This window comes from Ahaetulla prasina, chromosome 1, assembly GCF_028640845.1.
Source record: "Ahaetulla prasina isolate Xishuangbanna chromosome 1, ASM2864084v1, whole genome shotgun sequence".
Classification (NCBI taxonomy): Eukaryota; Metazoa; Chordata; class Lepidosauria; order Squamata; family Colubridae; genus Ahaetulla; species Ahaetulla prasina.
Genome location: NC_080539.1, coordinates 83,984,799 through 84,006,618, shown reverse-complemented (window position 1 = coordinate 84,006,618; position 21,820 = coordinate 83,984,799). Strand labels below are relative to the sequence as shown.

Sequence of the window (21,820 nt, the reverse complement as noted above, 5' to 3'; positions counted from 1 at the left end):
AGTTTATTGATTTATAAAATCTGTTTGTTAAACAAATATACATGGTCACCTATCTATCAGAAATAACTCTCAGCGCAGGAAATGTGATTAGCTATAATTAGCAATTGTGATAGCTCTTTGATGAAAAAGACAAATTCCAACAAATCTCAGTAATATGTATCTGTAGCCAATCTATCCCCCCCCAAAAAAATGGACAACACAAGGAAGAAGTTAAATACAATGACAAAATCCCTAGATGGTCAAAGTGAGGGCAAGCAATGGGATTAGAGACATGAATTGGGTAGTTTATGATCCGATGGACTAGGCCTGTGATGGCGAACATATGGCACATGTGCCACAGCTTAAACACAGAGCCCTGGACCAGCTCAGCTCCACCACCCAGGAGGCTGCAGGGAGGCCTACTAGGCCCAAAACAGGGGGCGGGAGGTTGCACGCTCATGTGGGGGGGGAGGGCAGGGGAGCATGTGGGGTATGCACACATGCACAGGGGAGTGCATTGCATTATGGGGTGCTGTCGCGCATGCGCACTTGTGCTTTCGGCACATGACGAGTAAAAGGTTAGCCATCACTGGACTAGGCAAATTGATCAACAAGATCATCAAAATTAGCCAGTGCTCCGAGTCCAACTGAACCTGAAAGATATATTTCAGAGCTCTTTGGAAAGCATTAAATAAAGTATTGTTTCCTGGTATCTGAAGCCTGAGCTCTATTCAGTTGCTGGAGGGCTTCTACTCAAAGGGAGGTCAGTAACATTATCTGGATTTTTGGGCTTAGAAATGTGATGGGCATTTACTGGCAAAATGTCTTTTGATTCCATCGGTGGCAGCATTTTAGAGCTGATTTGGGATGACAAAGTTTAAGCACTGCTGACTAGGGTGAGGTGACACAAGTTGTCACAATAAAAGCATCAACCAAGAACACCTCTGCGTTGTTTTTCTAACTGACAAGGAAGTTCTGACATAAAATTAGTTACTAAATTAAATCTGGTTTATTTCTCAATAAATGTATATAGAATTGCAGTTCTAGAAGCTGGCCCCTTTTCCATCTATGTATTAACTGAGCCATTTATACTGCTCTAAAAAGAGCGACTGCACCCCTGAGAATTAGTTCTATTCTTAAAGGTGCTATAAGCGAGCTTTAGGCGAAAGCTGTCAGAACAATTTACAATTTAAGCAAAAAAATTATAAAATTCAGACACAATACCACCGAATAAAACCAAGGAAAAACAGTTGCAGTACAAAGTCCTAAAAGACACCAGTGCATTTTGAAACTTAACATTTTAAAAAACTTTACATGGTAACGTGTAAAATACTCTGTGGGGGCTCCCACCCTCTGGAACGAACTCCCTCCAGGACTTCGTCAACTTCCGGACCTCCGAACCTTTCGTCGCGAGCTCAAAACACACCTATTTATTTGCGCGGGGCTGGGTTAGTTTTTAAATTTATTGGTTTTAATGGGGTTCTTAGTATTTATATTGTTTTTTATCAATCTGGCTATTGAATAAGTTTTTTATGTCTGATTTTAAATTGTATTTATATGTTTGTTTTTAATTGCCTGTGAACCGCCCTGAGTCCCTAGGGAGATAGGGCGGTATATAAATCTGAAAAATAAAATAAAATAAAATAAATAAATAAACAAAGAGAACTGATAAATTTATTTTTCGCTACAGAAGTAATTCAATAACCAGGTGCTACCAGGGAAAGGCTGTTTTGCTAGTAGCTACTAGCTACTTACCTAATCTCAGCAGAGGCACCTGGAGATAAAACAGATAACGCTGAGGTAAATTTGGAGAAGATGCTTAGCTAGATAGCTTGACTCATTTAGCATTTTAAAACTTTTTTTTAACCACCAAACAGAATAAGGTTAGTAAATCTCTCTAACCTAATATAAAGCACTCTTAGGCAGCGAGGTCAAAGTTGTTCAAGTCTAGACAACATTGGTGAGGGCTAGGGCAATCCTCATGCTACTGTATCCAGCCTAGAAACATTTTGGCCAGAGCTAAGAGAAGATGCTAATAGCAGTACCGACCTAAAGTGGTTCAAGTCAATCTATTATTTCAAATAGTATGACTTCTGAGCTTTGGCAAAGCAAAGCAAATCAAGTCAAGAGATGTTATCAGATGTCTTTCAGCCAGAGCATATCATACCCAAAGAATTTCTGTAGTCAAATCAGGCTTGTTATTACATAAAAATGTGTTGCTGGATTGGGCCCTGCCTGCCTACTTTGCCTAATTGAAGGAATACCTTCTCCCATATACATTAGGCCAAGAGTTGCATTTTTTGACTAAAGGTATTCTGCATATGCTCTTCCTTGAAAGAAGACCATGGAAGACCTATTACCTTGGGCCTTTTAGACTTCTCTGGTAAGCTTTAAAAAAAAACCTTATTTATACCTTAGCAAACTGGAACAGCCTAAATGGAAAACTGGTTGTTCTAAATTATCACTAGATCTATTTATATGCTGTCCATTTCACTATCAAAGTGACTCTGGGACAGACCTGTCAAACTGGTGGCCCACGGGCCAGGTGTGTCACACACAGACCATGCCCACCCCAGCTCCACAAAGGGGGGAAAAGTTGTGATATGTCACATGACACGATTAAGTTTGACACCCGTGCTTTGGGAAATATGGAGGTAGGGTCTTATTTTTTAGTCTACCAGCCACCTCCAGCATAGAACCAATTGACAGAGCCAGGATTTACAGCCCTTTCAGAAGGCCAAGATAGTAGGAGTGGATCCTACCTCCAGCAGCAAGCTGGGCGGGAACCATGGCAGAGAAAGTTTTTCTCCTGGAACCCACTAGCTGAAATTCCTTGACTGCACCATACTCCTTCTGCTGGAGCGAGTGGGGCAGTCTAACCCATTGGAATGAGACAGTTCCTAAGGTAGCCTAGTCTAATGATGGCTAACCTTTTTGCCGTCGCATGCCAAAAGCGTGGGGAGTGTGGGGGGGGTCGGGTGTGCATGTGCCCACACCCATAATTCAATGCCCCCCTGCACCCCGCGCATGGACGTGCAACCCCTGCGTTCCCGCTTTTGGCACGCAATGGCAAAAAGGTTCCCGGTGGGCCAGAAGACCCATATTTGACCCTCCCCAGGCTCCAGAGGCTTACTTGGATCCTGGGGAGAGCAAAAACGGTCTCTGCCACACACACCCCCAAGGCCCTCCAGAGGCCAGAAATGGCCCATTTCCCGACTTCTGGTGGGCCCAGAAGGCCCGTTTTTCACCCTCCCCAGGCTCCAGAGGCTTTCTTGGAGCCTGGGGAGGGTGAAAATGGCCTCCCCCGCCCCACCCGGAGGCCGGAAACAGCCCATTTTCTGACTTCTGGTGGGCCCAGAAGGCCCGAAAATCAGCTGGCCGGCGTACACATGCACGCTGGAGCTGAGCTAGGGCAATGCTCACGTGCCCACAGATATGGCTCGGCATGCCACCTGTGGCACACGTGCCATAGGTTCACCATCACGGGCCTAGTCCCATTCCATAAAGGGATTTAAAGTTGATACAATCAATACCTTGCGTTGGATCCAGAAGCAGACCAGCCACCAGTGCAGCTCACATTTATCGATCATATGTCTAAATATCTAAATATTTAGATATTTATCATATGTCACATGTCATATCATACGTCTAAATATCTAAATATTTAGATAAACTCTAAATTTTCCTTTGTATTAATTGATTTTACTTTGACTGTAAACCGCCCTGAGTCCTTTGGGAGAAGGGCGGTATAGAAATCGAAACAACAACAACAACAACAACAACAACAACAACAATAATAATAATAATAATAATAATAATAATAATAATAATATGTTGTTTTCCCTTTGATTTTCATCTTGGTTTGTTTTTTTTAAACTAAATTATGGGATGATTTATTGCTTTAGGATATTTTCAATTATTTTATGACATTTCATTCATTGTGATCAAGTGGATATGGTAATCACCACAAATAGTCTATGCTGGGAGTCAAGCATTATAAAAATTGTAAAATAAATTCACAGCCCACCAACTGAATCTGTGTCACTTTGCATAGGCATAATTCTACATTATAAACATTCAACATTTGGAAAGTATTTCTATTCCTTACAGTCCAATAATGCTTACGAAAGTTATCAAGGTTTACCAAGTATTTATAAAAAGTAACTGAACATTTTTGAGAATATACAAACTGTGTGTGTGTGTGTGTGTGTGCGCGCGCGCACACACACAACTTTTCTTTCAGCTCTTACATAAATATGGATTGCGGACAAAATATGTACAATGTGTGCTTGGAACTGTAAATGATTTTGGCTTTAACAACCATCAAGCTGCTTTTGTTAGATGTAAAGAGGTAGAATAACATTCTCCAACTGCTTCAGCTTATGATAAACATATACAATTTGCAGTTGCTCAGCTGTTCCCACCTTCACAACAAATCAAATGAATGCAAAAAATGCACACACACCCAACAGTTAATGTTATTTTTAAAGACAGCTGTAACCACTGGAGAAATCCCATGAACTCCTATAGTACTTATATTATAGAGCTGGAATACATTCAGTATCAGTAGCAACATTTCAAGATTGGTACAACACATTTTCACATTAAACTAACCAAACTTATGGAGACCCCTTACTTTAGTGAATGATTTGTGCATACTGTACTCTTAATTTGTTCCTGTTTACTGGTATAACCATAAATAAACCAGGAATAGATGTGCCTTGTAACGGCATTTTCAGGGGAGAGTCCTAGAGTCCTGCAATGCAAACATTGCCTGATTTCGAATGTACATAGATATCAATGCATACAAAAAAGAAAAGGTCTTGCATTTGCCTCCACCTTTTCATGGATGCTACTATTCATCATGCTCTTCAAGCCAGTGACTTGACTGATTATTCTCGATCTAAGAATCTTAATCAAGAAGAAAGCCTGGTATATGAACCTGGAATTTAAGAGAAGCAACTGTTAAATCCCATCCCCTCCGCCCCAAGATCTATGACACTTTAGGGATCTATTTTCTCCTTCATACCCATAAACAGCTAGGAAAACAGAAAACCTAACCCCATCCAGAACTGGAGCCTAAAACAGTTCAGGGCCATTTAACAAAACAAACGTGTCTGCCACCCACACAAAATTCACCTAAGCAAATTCCTCGTTTTGTTTACAATCCAAGAAACTGCATGTACAAGTACTCCACTAACAAACCAAGATCTAATAGATTCCTGAGTTATCAACCTGTGCTAGATATTTTAAAGTACTATACAATTACTGTCTATATTGTTTTTATTCTTAATAGCTTAATTATTAATACCATGGTTAAGTATAATGCAACTACTATATTTTTACAAAATATAAACAATTGGTCCTCATTATGGAAGTTCTGTCCCAGGTAAGAAAATCACAAATAGTAAGAATTTGTAGGAATTGCAGGGTTAGATTTTGGAGCTTATGGCCATCCTTTTTCTCCCGCAAATGTACAGTACAGCTTCTCTCTTCTTTCCAGAGATTTAATGTGCAATATTCTTGTATTAGCTCCTTCCCTTCCTAAGCTGGCTACAACAGATTTCACTGGGTCAGCTCAGCCATGAAGTTCCATAAGGAGCTGTCACAGCAACTAACCTTCATCTTCTTTGGAGAAACTTGATGGGCTGGTCATTGACAGGGTCGTCTTGCTTTTGCTCATGTTGACTTTTGTGCTTCAATGCACTCTTTCAAGATTTTGATGGAGTAGTCTCTTAACTGCATCACTGGATGCTAGTGCTGCTCCAAGCCTCTTAATCCAAATGCCACAAGCTATTTGTGAACTTCCCTAGTGTGGCAATTGAGTATTCCCTCCACTGTAAACAAGATAGATCTCAAACAGAGTCTAATGGAGAAGATGGCAAATGTGAACCAGACCATATACACTGGATGATCAGGCTGGTTGACCAACTGTATCCAGCAAACATACAACAATGGCTCCACATCAAGCTGAAATGTCAAACAATGTTATCACTGGGATATTTTTAAGATTCTCAGGATAAGAAGCAATAGATGGAAACTAATCAAGGAGAGAAGAAACTGAAAACTAAGAAGAAATGTTCTGACAGTTAGAACAATTAATCAGTGGAACAACTTGCCTCCAGAAGTTGTGAATGCTCCAACATTGGATGTTTTTAAGAAGAAATTGGACAACCATTTGTCTGAAATGGTATAGGATTTCCTGCCTAAGCAGGGAGTTGGACCAAAAGACATCCAAGGTCTCTTCCAACTCTGTTGTTCTGTTCTGTTCTGTTGTTCTATTCCATTCTAGTCCAGTCCAGTCCAATCCAGTTCAGCCCAACCCAGCCCAACCTAACTTAGCCTAGTCTAGTCTATTCTATCCTGCTGTTTGACATATTTATGAATAACTTGAATGAAGAGTTAGAATACATCATTACATTTTAGACAATGCAGAAGTGATTAAGGAATGGACACAAATCTTAAAAGACAGTATCAAAATAAAAGAAAATTTTGACAAACTGGAACAAAGGCAAAAATCAGTAAAATTAATTTTAACAATAACAAACACGAAGTCTTTCACTTGGGGCAGAAAAATCAAAAGCATGATGTGAGTGTTCATACTGGGCAGGAGTATATAAAGAAAGAATTTAGGTATTTTGGTGGATAACAAACTATCTTGGCCCCGTTTAGCCTGGAGGAAGGAAGACTGCAGGGAGACATGAGAGTTCTCTACAATGGTCAGAATTATTCCAAGGCAACAAACAGTGATTTTGAATTACAGAGAAGTAGATTTTAGTTGAATGTCAGCAACATTCCCTTTAATTTCTGACATGCCATATGCCGGGTGGGGGGGAGACTTTTGTTCTGTTTCTCCCAAACCAACTATACATTTGTGCACCACAATATGAGTATACAAGTAAATTGGAAATACACACAATAATAACATGTTAGCATATTTACATATCTCTTCAAGGATAGAAACCAGAAAGTATAATAATTGTATACACTTAAAAAGTTGTGCCTGCAAGTCATTTGGATTCCTGGCAACCATCCCCACATTTTTCAGAGGTGGTTTGCCACTGTCTTCCTCTTAAGGCTGAGAATGAATGGCTGGACCAACCCTCACCCTCTCCTAGCTGGCTTTGTGGCTGAATTTGAACTCGCAATCTCCAGTTCCTAGCCCAGTGCCTTAACTGGCTCAATGCATACACCAAGGGTGAAATGCTCCTGGATCGGACCAGATTGTGTGATCCGGTAGTGATCGTGACCGGTAGGTCGGTGATTCAGTAGCAATGGCGGAGCAGATTTTTTACCAGAAGGTAAAAAATGTGTTTCTTACCTTCATCTTCTTTGGAGAAACTTGATGGGCTGGTCATTGACAGGGTCGTCTTGCTTTTGCTCATGTTGACTTTTGTGCTTCAATGCACTCTTTCAAGATTTTGATGGAGTAGTCTCTTAACTGCATCACTGGATGCTAGTGCTGCTCAAGCCTCTTAATCCAAATGCCACAAGCTATTTGTGAACTTCCCTAGTGTGGCAATTGAGTATTCCCTCCACTGTAAACAAGATAGATCTCAAACAGAGTCTAATGGAGAAGATGGCAAATGTGAACCAGACCATATACACTGGATGATCAGGCTGGTTGACCAACTGTATCCAGCAAACATACAACAATGGCTCCACATCAAGCTGAAATGTCAAACAATGTTATCACTGGGATATTTTTAAGATTCTCAGGATAAGAAGCAATAGATGGAAACTAATCAAGGAGAGAAGAAACTGAAAACTAAGAAGAAATGTTCTGACAGTTAGAACAATTAATCAGTGGAACAACTTGCCTCCAGAAGTTGTGAATGCTCCAACATTGGATGTTTTTAAGAAGAAATTGGACAACCATTTGTCTGAAATGGTATAGGATTTCCTGCCTAAGCAGGGAGTTGGACCAAAAGACATCCAAGGTCTCTTCCAACTCTGTTGTTCTGTTCTGTTCTGTTGTTCTATTCCATTCTAGTCCAGTCCAGTCCAATCCAGTTCAGCCCAACCCAGCCCAACCTAACTTAGCCTAGTCTAGTCTATTCTATCCTGCTGTTTGACATATTTATGAATAACTTGAATGAAGAGTTAGAATACATCATTACATTTTAGACAATGCAGAAGTGATTAAGGAATGGACACAAATCTTAAAAGACAGTATCAAAATAAAAGAAAATTTTGACAAACTGGAACAAAGGCAAAAATCAGTAAAATTAATTTTAACAATAACAAACACGAAGTCTTTCACTTGGGGCAGAAAAATCAAAAGCATGATGTGAGTGTTCATACTGGGCAGGAGTATATAAAGAAAGAATTTAGGTATTTTGGTGGATAACAAACTATCTTGGCCCCGTTTAGCCTGGAGGAAGGAAGACTGCAGGGAGACATGAGAGTTCTCTACAATGGTCAGAATTATTCCAAGGCAACAAACAGTGATTTTGAATTACAGAGAAGTAGATTTTAGTTGAATGTCAGCAACATTCCCTTTAATTTCTGACATGCCATATGCCGGGTGGGGGGGAGACTTTTGTTCTGTTTCTCCCAAACCAACTATACATTTGTGCACCACAATATGAGTATACAAGTAAATTGGAAATACACACAATAATAACATGTTAGCATATTTACATATCTCTTCAAGGATAGAAACCAGAAAGTATAATAATTGTATACACTTAAAAAGTTGTGCCTGCAAGTCATTTGGATTCCTGGCAACCATCCCCACATTTTTCAGAGGTGGTTTGCCACTGTCTTCCTCTTAAGGCTGAGAATGAATGGCTGGACCAACCCTCACCCTCTCCTAGCTGGCTTTGTGGCTGAATTTGAACTCGCAATCTCCAGTTCCTAGCCCAGTGCCTTAACTGGCTCAATGCATACACCAAGGGTGAAATGCTCCTGGATCGGACCAGATTGTGTGATCCGGTAGTGATCGTGACCGGTAGGTCGGTGATTCAGTAGCAATGGCGGAGCAGATTTTTTACCAGAAGGTAAAAAATGTGTTTCTTACCTTCTGCGCATGCGCGGCGCGTGCACTTCCAAACCTGGTAAGGAAGGTAAGTAGATTTCACCCCGGCATACATGCTAACAACATTATAATTTAACCTCACTAGTCACTGATCACTGATAATTGCAATCAATGTTTTGTAAGCATTTATAATTTTCCCCTTCCCTTTGAAATTTGATGTGCAATTAAAAAAATTAGAAAAAGAAAAAAAAGCATTAAAAGGTATTTAGAGAGAGCCTTCTTTTGTTCATTTTCCCGATTCTTTCCTTCTTTTCTGGATGTATTCTGGACTTATTTAAATGTTTAAAAACTGACGTTTGTATTATTAACAATAACTCCAAACCTTTTTTGCATGTAAAAATTCTACAGATATTAATTAATTAGTATTAATTAAACATTTTCTGAAAGGAGGGAAGGAAGACATTAAATGGGGGTTTTTTGGTGGGGGGGAAGGGGGAGTAAGGAGAGAAAATAATTCAACCTTTTTTTGGAGGGAGGGGACTCCCTTCATGCAATTGGGGCTCTACTGCTCCAAGACTGGGAAAGCCCTGGGCAAAAGACACCAGCTCATTTAACTGCAGGAGCAAACACTTAGTGCTCCTGCACCATTGACTGATCAGGAACTCCTGCCATGAGCTCCAGCTCTGTTCACCCTGCAGTGCTACCAAACAACCTTTGCCGCTGCAGTTAAGCCAAAGCAGCAAGCTTGCCCAGGACTCTTTGCAAACTGTAAGCCTGAGGTTTTATGTGGTTACATTTATTTATTAATTAATCTGAATTTTGTACATAGTCTGCCTTTTACTGTCTGTGCAAGTTTCATGAGTGATGTGCATGCATGCACATAAATGCAGATAGTACTTAGAGGGAACATAGGATGTCAGCAAAATAGATTCTATTAGTACAAACAGTTTAACAGTAGATCACACTGCTCATGAGATAGACTCTACTTTGCTGGGAGTGTTTAAACAAAAGTCACGGGACCATCTGTCAGGGATCCCATAATAATGCATTCCTTCATTGGACAAGAGGCTGGACTCTGTGATCTATGATACTACAAAGCATTCTCCACATCTAAAATTTCTATTATCAGATGTTTATGTAATTTTCCTTCTTTAATGTAGATAATTCTTTCCTTAATTTTCTAAATTAGGTGATTTAGTAAATTTAAAATAATAAAAAGTGCATTTCAGCTCCGTTGAATTAGTTTTTACCATTGTACTAAGTTCTACCAACCATAACTGGATAAAAAGAGATTCAGGGGGAAAAAAAAGTAATTCCAAAGGTTTATTTTGAATACTCAAGCTTAATTGAGCATAGAATCTATCTACCCAGTGTATTTATTGTCACAATTGTACAACACCAAGGAATAAAAAAATCCTTTAATTATTTTCAAATATACAAGACTACCCATTTCTACAAACATTCTAAACGTTCTATTTAAAATTATCTCAATTAAACAGAATATTACCAATCATATTTCTATAGTTTGAATGCACATAATTGAATATATAATCTTTTTTTCCCTAAAAATTGCACTCTATTCTTTCTTTCATTTACTGTATGTAAGACATTGGGTATTATACTAAGCAATTAAAAGTTCAGTTCCTGGCACAGTTTTAATTAGTTATTATGTATTTGTCCAAATATTTAAGAATGATTATATACTCATACCTAACAACATATTGGCAACTATTTAAGACAACTAGTTAGGTAAGATATAGTTCTTTTAAATAGCTTAGTTAGATAAATACAGAAAGCAAACTGAGCATTCTTATGTCCAACCCAGAGGTGGGTTTCAGCAGGTTCTGACCAGTTCTGGAGAACCGGTAGCGGAAATTTTGAGTAGTTCGAAGAACCGATAGTAAAAATTCTGACTGGCCCTGCCCCTCATCTATTCTCTGCCTCCTGAGTCCCAGATGATCAGGAGGAAATGGAGATTTTGCAGTAACCTTCCCCTGGATTGGGGAGGGAATGGAGATTTTACAGTATCCTTCCCATGCCACGCCCACAGAACCGGTAGCAAAAAATTTTGAAACCCACCACTGGTCCAACCCCCTACTGAAAAAAATTGCTAGCAAAATTGATAGAGATATCAACCACTTCTCTTTATCACATACTTTGGCAATTTTTCTTAAATTTACATTACATGCCTGTTTCAAACAATTAAATTTTATTACATTTTTTTCAAATATTAGAACTGGAGTTTAAATAAAAGTTTCTCTTTTTAATATAGTCAAATCTAGTTTTTTCAATAGTTTTAATTTTAATTTCAGTGTTACAATGAAAAAAAAGTTTTGTCATTAATACAAATGTAGCATGTTTAAGAATCCTAAATTTTCAGCATTTAATTGCAAAAACAAATATATTATCAAACAAACCAATCTGGAATTCTCACCCAAGGCACACATAAGCAGGCTCAAATTATCCTATTTCAGATCCATAAGACTTTGAGAAGATTTTAATGCTGAGTAGGGTAGAATGAAAAAGAGGACAATCAACCAGCAAAATTAATTAGTTAATAATACTAATGATGAATATACTATTATAAGGCCTGAAGGACCAGGTTAGGGACTGATTACCATGGAGAAAACACCTTATATATATATGGTTGCAAAAACTCAACACTGACTTCATCAGGCATAATCAATCAATATATAAATTTCCCACAGTTGTCATCAAATGATGTGTTCTGCAATATCTAGAAAAATGAATCCTGTCATAGGCATATCTTCCACAAACTACTCTTGAAATATAGCATAAACAATTATTTAAATTATGTTTTCCTCCTTCAAACTAAAGACAGCACAACACAAATTATCCCAAATTATCTAGGACGGCAATCTGTAAAACCAAGTATTAATTTACAAACTTTATTATAATAAAGCAGCCAAAATAAACATACACTGATACACTAGCAAGGGAGTAAGAAAACTAGAGTTATGTGTACAGGTACTGATTTTTTTATAGTACTGGAATAACTCATCATGGCTAATGCACCATATTGTATAAGAGGTTACATTGGAAAAGTGTTCAGAAACTGAATTTGATACAAAACCCAATTAGGATATTAATTAGCGTAAAGAACAGGGCTCATATAATGGCAGTAGCAAAATATCCAAATACAATTTAAGTTGTTGATATTGATCAGCATACATTATAATTCAAGGGGCACCTTTCTTATTACGAACCTGTCCCACCATTAAGCTCTGCAAAAAGTACCTGCTAAAAAATGCCTCCAGTTTAAGCTTTACCTTGTGCTGTTCTCTGTTCTGGAATGAACTCCCCCATAACTGCATGAAGTTCTGTTTTCCACTGAAATATCTTACAGCCTGCTATCTAAAACAGGGGTCTCCAACCTTGGCAACTTTAAGACTTGTGGACTTCAACTCCCAGAATTCCTCAGCCAGTGCCTTCAAGTCAGTTTCTGACTCGTGGTAACTGCCTGGACTAGATAACTCCCTTCAGTTTTCTTGGCCTGATGCTTTCACCAAGATACCAATCTGGGTCCAATCTGGGTCTCACTTTTAAATTTTAATGGGGAGAGAGAAAGAAAACACATTTGCCACTTTGAGTATTTGCCATAGTAGAAAAGTGTGTTATATATGTCAAATTTAAAAAAATTAGAACTTTCAAGGACGCACACTTATTTTGCTAATGAAAAATGTTAAGCTGTCTAACTTAAGCTATCAGTCCTACAGTGATAGAAATCAGTTTTCAGGTAAGAAACTAAAATCAAATATAATTTAGAGTTTGTATAGCTTTCTAATTTTCATTTCATATATCAATTTCTGATCTCTATAAAAGGGATTTTCAAAAATTTCCATCTGCTGCCTTCTTTATTCCTGACCTTTCTAATTACAGTAGGACCACTATTAGTATCTCAGTAAGTTCACTCTGAGAAACTTTACAAGAAATTAATCTTCCTTCCATTGATAAAAGTTGTACAAAGTGATAGGGATTATCCACACTGTTTATAAGTTGACTTTGTATATAATATACAAATGGATGAAGACTATTGCTTAGCACAGTGTAAGCCGCCCTGAATCTTCGGAGAAGGGCGGGATATAAATTCAAATAAATAAATAATTAATTAATTAATAAATATGAAGATCTTATTTGGATCACTATTCCAGGTCCAAAGATGAGAAGAAAGCCAAGATGACTATGAAAGCCGGCTGGATGACTGGGCTAAAGACTCTCTCTCAGCCGAATTCACCTCACAGGGTTGTTGTTGTGGGGAAAATAGGAGGAGGAAGGAATCATATAGCTGGAAGGAAGCTTGGAGGTCTTGTAGTCCAACCTCCTGCCCAAAGCAAGTGTTCTTATTCCATCCCGGATAAATGTTTATCCAATCTTTTCTAGAAAAACTCCAGCAATGGAGTACCTACAACTCCGGGGGCAAACTTTTTCATTGACTAATTGTTCACACTGTCAGGAAATTTCTCTTTAGTTCTAGGTTAGATTTCCCTCTGATAAACTTCCAGAATATTAGGTGTGTTTGTCGCCTTGAATTAGTTATCAAAATAATAAAGGTGATATAAAAAGGTATTTCTAAAGTATGGTGGATTGCCCACCATACTGGCACATATACCCATCTTGTTATGTGCTGGATGCCAGCATAACAGGGTTTATGACACTTTCAAGCAACCATGTCCAACTGGTACACTCCATTCTCTTGCCTAAAACCAGGTGGTGGAATAACTTGAGATTTTGGAGTATGGGAATTATAATATTTTTGCTCAGTCTAAAATACCACCAAAGGGATCTCATCTTCATCTTCCAGGTAGTTTTCACCTCATATGCTGACTGATTTATATCCCACTGAACGGTAGCATAATAAATACCAGTAATAGGTATCTGGGGATTCCATATTGTTCAGTGCATTCCCATTACATTTTGTTCCCTATCCCACAAATGTATCCTTTAATTTTTCATTTTATGTGTGCTTTTTCCATGTTGGTATTTAAATTGTGAAAGAGACACTGGAGTGTCAAATGAATATTAAAAACAATGGTGTTATGAAGCAGCTGGTGTCCTAAACATGCCTGTATTTCCAGAGCAACAATTTGTTTTCAAAACTGTCTAACCTCATTGCTATAAAAACTGACTAGGGATTCTTATAAACAATTGCATTACAAACAAACAAGAAAACCTGTTCCATATTGCTCAAAGTTTATCAATTATGTTAGTTACATTATTCAATTATGTTACTAAAATGCCAGACTTAATGAAAAGGCAATGCACATAGCAATGTACATAATACTGTACATGATTTATTTTTCATTTAATTAAAAGGTAGTATACTTTGTAAAGTAGCAAAAGATTTCCTGCAAAGAAATTTCCTATGTAAAAATTAAAAACAGAGGCCCCGTTTAAAAGCCTTGAATCCTAGAAATACATCTTGTGAAATTGAAGTTCAGTAAGAAACATCCAAGTAATATTAATTAAAAGAACACATAGTATTAATTAAAGTATTAATTAAAAGAACACATGTAATCTATGAATTTGCAATTTTACTGAATTTGAAAATCAGTATGTATATAACTTATATTTAGAAATTTAAGAACTATAAATGACATATCTTCTTTAAAAACCACACTATTAGCTTTAGTAACCAATTATCAGAAATTTAAATCATTTATTGAAATATGCATAGGTAGGAACCAAAGAACATCTGTAGTGAATTTCTTTAATCATATTTTCTTCCAGCAATGTATGTACTGTATAGGATGCAGCCTCAAGAATTCAAGAATACTGTCTGCCATATGGATAAACTGCATCTTAAATCCACCTTCAAAGTAGAAACATATATTACATCACTATTTTTTAAACTGAGATCGAACAATCATTCAGAGGAAGTAGAAGCCAATAAAACAGTTTCATTCTGAAATACCAACATTTCTAAAATTCAAAGTGGGTAACTGATTTAATAGGTGGGGGGGAAAGTAAGAAGACTAATGGCCATTTACAATAGGTACATTTTATAAAGCACACAAATTGTTCCAAACTTTGTTAAACCACGAGAAAGAAGAAAACAAGAGCTTACTTTAGAAGAAATAACTTAAGGCACAATCTATGTAAATAAACAAATATTTCCCTAAGTCTGGATGCAAGGGAAATATTTGAAAGACATACAAACCAATTCTGTACAAATTTACTCACACATCCTTCTCAGTGATAAACAACCACCTTACAACTGGAAAGACTGATGATATCAAAATATTAGAAACAATATTGAGAGATATCTCTTGTTAATCAAAGGAATAGATCATCTTGGCTTATCTTATTCCTATCCTTCCTTTTCAAAGTTGTATAAATCAAATACTTAAAAATATTAATACAATCAATTAGTTAAAAGTTTTGCTGGAAAATTAGTTTATATAAATGTTGGGTTGTTTTGAGATTTATCTGAGCTTGTTTTAATACTGTAATGCAACACAATCAGTGATTTTATCAAACTATATAAGCTGGAAACAACTCAGATTTTCTAGGTACAATAATAATCTAGAAAACACAGATAGTACACAAAGTTCTTGCAGCATTGTTGAGATCTACTCAGTTTACAAGCCTACCCAAATCCCATACAGGACTTCTAGATATTAATTCTACTCATTGAAGTAGAATCTTGGAATCATTTATGTTCAGAGAGAAAAAGTTTAAGCAGACCTTAAGCAAAGGAGAAATATAATCACAAGCATACTTCCTAGCAAGTATTCATATAAAGAGTTTTTTATCCCCGTTTCATATAATTACTAACCACAATAAGACACAATACTTTCTTCAAACTCTATTTTCCCTCATACCACAAAATCCTTAAAGAGCTGCTCTATGTTCTTTTTAAATGCTAACAAGCACTCATTTCACCTGTGTTAAACAAAAATTCAGCAGCTTCTAGTAAAGCTAAGTAAGACTACTAATTTCTTTGTGCTGGGGAAATTATGTTAATTGAAAAATAATGTGAAAAACCCTGAATGCAAATGTGGATTTTTCTTCCCAACTATTTGTTTACCACAAAGTTAGAGAAATTTCAAACAAAAGTGCAAATGCAATAAACAAAGTCTTGACATAAACGATCAAGCTAAGAAGAATTTATATTTGGTTTAAATCATTTACTACGAAGTGATACCATATTCTAATAATGGAGCATAAGAAATCAAAAGATGGTTCAAGAGTGCTGTACTTTGTAAATGATACAAGAAAGCCATCTAGCGTTAACATTTAAAATGAAAAGTGACCGGAAAAAAAAGACTGGATAAAGTATGCACTTAAAAGAGCCTTTGCCACAACATAGATGTTTCAAGCAATATTTTGGAAACAAACAAATAAACAACTCTTCAAATATGTTTCAATAAAACAACACTTTACAAGTTTACTTCATATATTGAGCAGAGACGTATGGTAATGGTCTAAGCAATGCTGTGAGCTTTGTGAACTAAATTCTCAACAGCAGTGCGAAGAAGCCCTTCTACAAGAAAGTTGAACAAAAATTCATAAAATGGGGCTATTTTTTTTGCATCACACCAGGGCACCAACGACTTTAAAGAAATCCAGAAAATTAAACAAAGGGAATATGTGCGCACAGATATTCAGAGGGTGGGTGGGATCCAAGAACTGGCAGCAACAGGAGGGGGAAAAAAACATTTCTTTGTGATTTTTCATACATAAAACATTACAGCCACTGAATTTGCAGCAGATGGCAGATTTTTCCCCTCATCTAGGAAGAAGCAAGATTCCGTCCACCGTAAGCTATTCCTCCTCGGAGAGAAACGTATCTGAGATACAAGTTTATATATCCCCAAAGGACAGCGTTCTTTTTAGAAGTCAGTGGATTGAGCAGGAACCACTACCACTGCAAGCAAAATGTGGATGAAATTAATAATGTGCATGTTATCTGTGGCGACGGTCAAAATATACCAGCTATAACATTGCAGGGCGAGAGGGGCCAAGGCGGTTCTGGAAGGCGGCTTGTCCGACCCTTTGCATCCCCCCCACACACACACACCTTGCTCTTTTTTTCACGGGAGCGGCCCGAGCCCCCCCAGCAGGCAAGCGAAACAACAACTCCTGGCGTCCTCACTTATCCCCGCTCCAGAGTCACACCTCCCTCCCTTCCGACCGCCCATCCCGTCTCCCTCGGGGGCTCCAGAGGGGGAGAAATTCACGGTCGAGTTCCCGATGCCCAAAGAGGACGCGGCAGGTCTCGGGGTCAATCTTGCCCAAGCTAATAACATTTCTCAACATTTCTCACCTTCTGGAATATATACAGAAATGAGGGATAATGGGACCAAAAAAAAAAAAGACAAAGTATAATTAAAGAAAATTAAAGAGGGGGAAATGTAAATAAGAGAGGAATACCGAAACCAAGCTGATGTAAAGTAGGAGTATATATGCTTTATGTTAGCGTTTATGTCTTATTGTTTTAAAAAAATAAAAAGTATTTATGCAAAAAAAATTCTCACGCTTCTCTTCTGAGGGATTCCTCCGCTTCCCTCCTCTCCCCAAACGTTTAAAAGAGGGGCGCCCTTTCTTTACTCCTACAAACCCCCTTTCCCCAAACACGTTCTTTCACGCGACCCCCGGGGGTGCCATTACCCGCCTCCCCCAAACTACAAAAGACACTCCCCCACCCGCCCCCCAAAGTCTTCTAGCTTCTTCATCACTCCAAAAAAAAAAAAAAAAGGCATCCTCGGCAATAGGGAAGGGAAGCCGCCTTTCGAAGGGAAGGAACGTCCGTTCCCGGCTCCCCGCGCCCTCCTTGCAAGCCCCGCGGGGAAACAAACGCAGGGCGGGCGGAGACGGCGACCCCTTTTACTGCCTTACCTTCCTTGTCATAATCAGGTCGCCCGAGCGGGCTGCTTCCCGTCCAGGCGCTCCATTGACCCCCGTCGCCCGAGATCTCCGCTCCTCCAAGAGTCACACGCGCGTTTGAACGACTGACGGGCAGAGCGCTTCGGGAGGGCGAGGGGGGGGGAATTCTCCCGGAGGGAGGGAGGGAGGGAGGGAGGGGGCGGGCGACCAGCGGCTAGTTCCCCGCCGCGCGCCACCTGACTGTTTCCCCAGCGCAGAGTAGCGCAGCCACCCGAGGCGAGCTGCGGCTCGGTCCGCCTCAGCCGCCGGATGGGAGGGGGAGAAAGAAGAGGCAGGTTCGCTCCTCTTCCCAGCCACGCCTCCCCAGCGCCTCATTGGCTCCCGTCGTTCTAGGCGTCCCCTCGGCGCACGCGATTGGGTCGCGCCCTTTCTCGGAGAAACGCCCCGTTTCCCGTAGGCCCCGCCCGGCCTCTTGCCGCTCCTTTTCCTTCCTTTCTCTCTCGGTCTCTTTCTTTTTACAATGGTTTTTCTCTCTGCCGTGGGAAGCCGCCGCCGCCGTCTTCTGTTTTTGTCTTTCTTTCCCAGGCAGCAAGGGCGGGGTTCGTCTCCTGACAGTTCTGCTTTTGGGGTTGGACGGGGGGGGAGGGGGGGAGAGAGAGAGAGATGCCCTCACTGGGGAAAGTTTATCTGCGGAAAGCCCCGAGTGGAGCAAGTGATCGCGCGGGGTTTACTTGCTTGGCGATGCGCGTCAGAGCTCGTCGGAACGACTCCCAGTGGCTTTTTTTGCTAAGAGGGTAGGCTTGGCAGCGGCCGGATTCCCAGCTGCATCGCAAACTCTTAGTTCTCTTCCGCGTGATGGAGGAGGATGAGGCGCTGAACTGAAGAACGGCAGGAGGTTGCATGGTTAGGTCCTTCTGAAAAAGTAAGGCTGACTCCGAGATTGCGGAGAAGGCTTCGTAGCCTTCCAGCCATAACATGCGCATATTTTTATAGAGAGGCTCAGCGTTTCCAAAATAAGCTAGATCAAGGGTCTCCAACCTTGGCAACTTTAAGCCTGATGGACTTCAACTCCCAGAATTCCCCAGCCAGCTTTGCTGGCTGGGGAATTCTGGGAGTTAATCCTCAAACAAAGTTGCCAAGGTTGGAAACCCCTGAGCTAGATCACAGCTGTTCAATTTCAAGAGGTGGGGGACAACGCCTCCACCCACAATAAGATGATAGATCAGACTTTGAGAACAGGGTCCTCCATATTACTGAACTACAACTCTCCTCCATCCCTCAGGCGACATAAACCGGTTCAAAATATAATTCAGTACATCTGGAGGTTGTTGGTTGGGATGATTGTAATATACTATAGTTTAGAGATCTCTGCTGGAACAGATATCCCACTATAAAACTGATCACCAACCAAAAATGATTTACAGTAACAGGAACATTTGGGATCATCACTATGAGCAAATAGTAACAACAATCTCTCACCTATCTGACTTCGTTATGGATCACATTCCCAACAAACATATTGTGTTCAGTTATTCACAGCATCAGCATAACTTCCGACCAGATTTTATTTTACAGCCTACATTGCTCCCAAAGAAGAAAATTTACACACTATATACGAGACAATGTATGTCATGCCTGGCAGTCACTTTGGTTTAAAAATATGTTAAAAGGTCTTCCCACTGTTCTGTAATCAAACCAGCTTCTCTAATGGTTAGATTTTTTTTTCTAAAAAAATGTACACATATTGGAATTTGAAGCCTTTGAACTTATCAAATAGTTGATCACAGTTCAAAATGGAGTCTGGGATGTAAAAAATATTAGAAGGATATGAATGCATTGCATCAAGTGACATTTATTAAAGCATTAGTTCTTCAAATGAAGGAAAAGCACATCCTGTAATAAAGGAAATCTGAACTTATTGAATCTGACAATATAGTGCTGGCAAGAAAACTCAGCAGAAATTAGTGGATTAACTATGCATTGATTTATATAGCAAATCTAGTTTCCAAGTCAGACAGATAAAGATCTTCATGCCATAATCTTGAAGTTTTGAGTGAATCATAAAATCCATTTCTCTTATTAAGTGACTTTTCAACTCTGTATCATTCATCCACCAAATACTTTCTTACCATCTTTTAAGACCTGGAATTGCCTAAATACAGGGGAATTGTATAGATCCATAGCTGAATTTTGTTTTCTCTCAAGACTGTTTTTGTATAGTAAACTATATATTTATTACATGTTTTTGCACATGATTTGCCTGTCACAATTTCAGTTCTTTACCAGACTGACATAGGGGTTAGTCATTGCTGAATGACTTTCACTGTATTTTGAAACAAGTAATACAATGACATGCACAAAAATCCAACTGTCATCTAAATCTCATTGTTATGACTAATCTTGAAATAGAGCAGACACTACAGTGACACTGACACATACTCAGGATTGTTCTAAAATATGCAACCAGCCAAGTTTTCATTTTCACCTTGAGTTTTCCCACGCAATCAGACTTCTTCCTGACCTGCTTTATTATACTATGAATTTTTTCTCAGATGCCTTGCTTTAAATTTTACACAATAGTAATCCAACTATTGGGGCAAACAATTCTGTGAAGGATTTCCCATTGTTTTTAAACAACAAATGAAAATTGTATTGACTGCTCTACTGTGAATAGCCAAGTTCACATCAGTATCATCTAAAATGTACTCTCCCATGTAAATTCTCAATGTAGTTACATATTCATCCATGGAAATGTATCTCTCTGTGTTCAGAGGGGAGATTTTTTGCCAAACAGAGAGCCATTCATACATTCCATAAATACACATAATGCATAGTTCCAGTCATGTGATCATCATTTCATCAGAAATGATCAACTTATGTAGTATACTGAGGCATTGCAGAGATCATCCATTATTGTAGGTGAATGAATATTACTAGTTGAATAGCAGTAAATCATCATCATCATTAGATACACAGTTTGAAAAGTGGTCGACTCAAGCAGAACTAAATCCCTGGATAAGAAGACAGAAAAGCAATGACCAAGAATCATGCTCTTCCTCCATGCAGGAATGTTGACATATTTTACTTATTAAAAAAAATAGATGGGCGTGGAATGTTGCAAGTACATAGACAGCTGAAGAAGAAAAGAGATCATTGGAAGAGTATGTGATGGAGAGTGAAGATGCCATAAAAGCTTACCAGCAAGAACTGGTGGGACATAGAGTAAATAAAGTAATAGAAAATGAAGAAAGTAAAATGCTCTGAGACTTTAGAACTCAAGAACTTGCCACATAATATCCCACACTTAACTGTTAAGATTTAACACCCCAGACTTAACAATTGTTGATAAGAAATATGGGGGGGAAAACTGGATAATGGTTGTTATAATACTTAGAGACAGCAGAATAGAAAAGAAAGAACTGGAGAAAAATCACAAAATATAAAGATTTGCAAATAGAAGTAGAACAACTATGGCAAAAGAAAGCAAAGATAGTGCCAATAGTAATAAGTATCTTGGGTGTAGCCTCAAAACATCTGGAGCAATACTTGAACATCATCACATGAACGAAATCACATCAGTCAATTTCCAAAGGCAGCTTTACTTGGAACAGTTTACATCCTGCAATGATACTTTTAATGCAATCAAACCATAACCTCTGCCTATCTCAGGTTCTTGGGAAGGACTTGATAGGTACATGAAAATGCAAAGTCCAGTCTGAAAATCTTTGTAACCAGTAATAATAATATCCATTTTGTATGTAGGTGAAAGTCTTTCATGTATATTTACATATTGATTTGATTTTTATGCCATCAAGTTGTTTTTTGACTCCTAGTGACCTCATAGATTTTCTTTAAATGATCTATATATACTGTATTAATATCTACATTATCTCTCTTTATCCTCTTAAAATAATATATAAAATTACAAGAGATACCTTGTCTTCACACTCAGAATTTATTAGCCCACAAAGTGCTAATATTCTGGCTATGTTTAGATCCTTTTTTTCTTCATAA

The 21,820-nt window shown here is 38.7% G+C and overlaps 1 protein-coding gene across 3 annotated transcripts in view; it reads right to left on the bottom strand.

The window, feature by feature from the left end:
• SIPA1L2 (signal induced proliferation associated 1 like 2) overlaps positions 1–18,094 on the bottom strand; it is a 100,440-nt gene extending 82,346 nt beyond the window's left edge. Inside the window, exon 1 of one of the 3 annotated variants that reach the window (XR_009153147.1) lies at positions 17,819–18,094. The gene's annotated coding sequence lies outside the window, so the exon portion shown is untranslated. The remainder of the gene's footprint in view (positions 1–17,818) is intronic. The other 2 variants (XM_058166486.1, XM_058166496.1) reach the window with 2 other exon arrangements.
• Between the last annotated feature and the right edge of the window lie 3,726 nt (positions 18,095–21,820).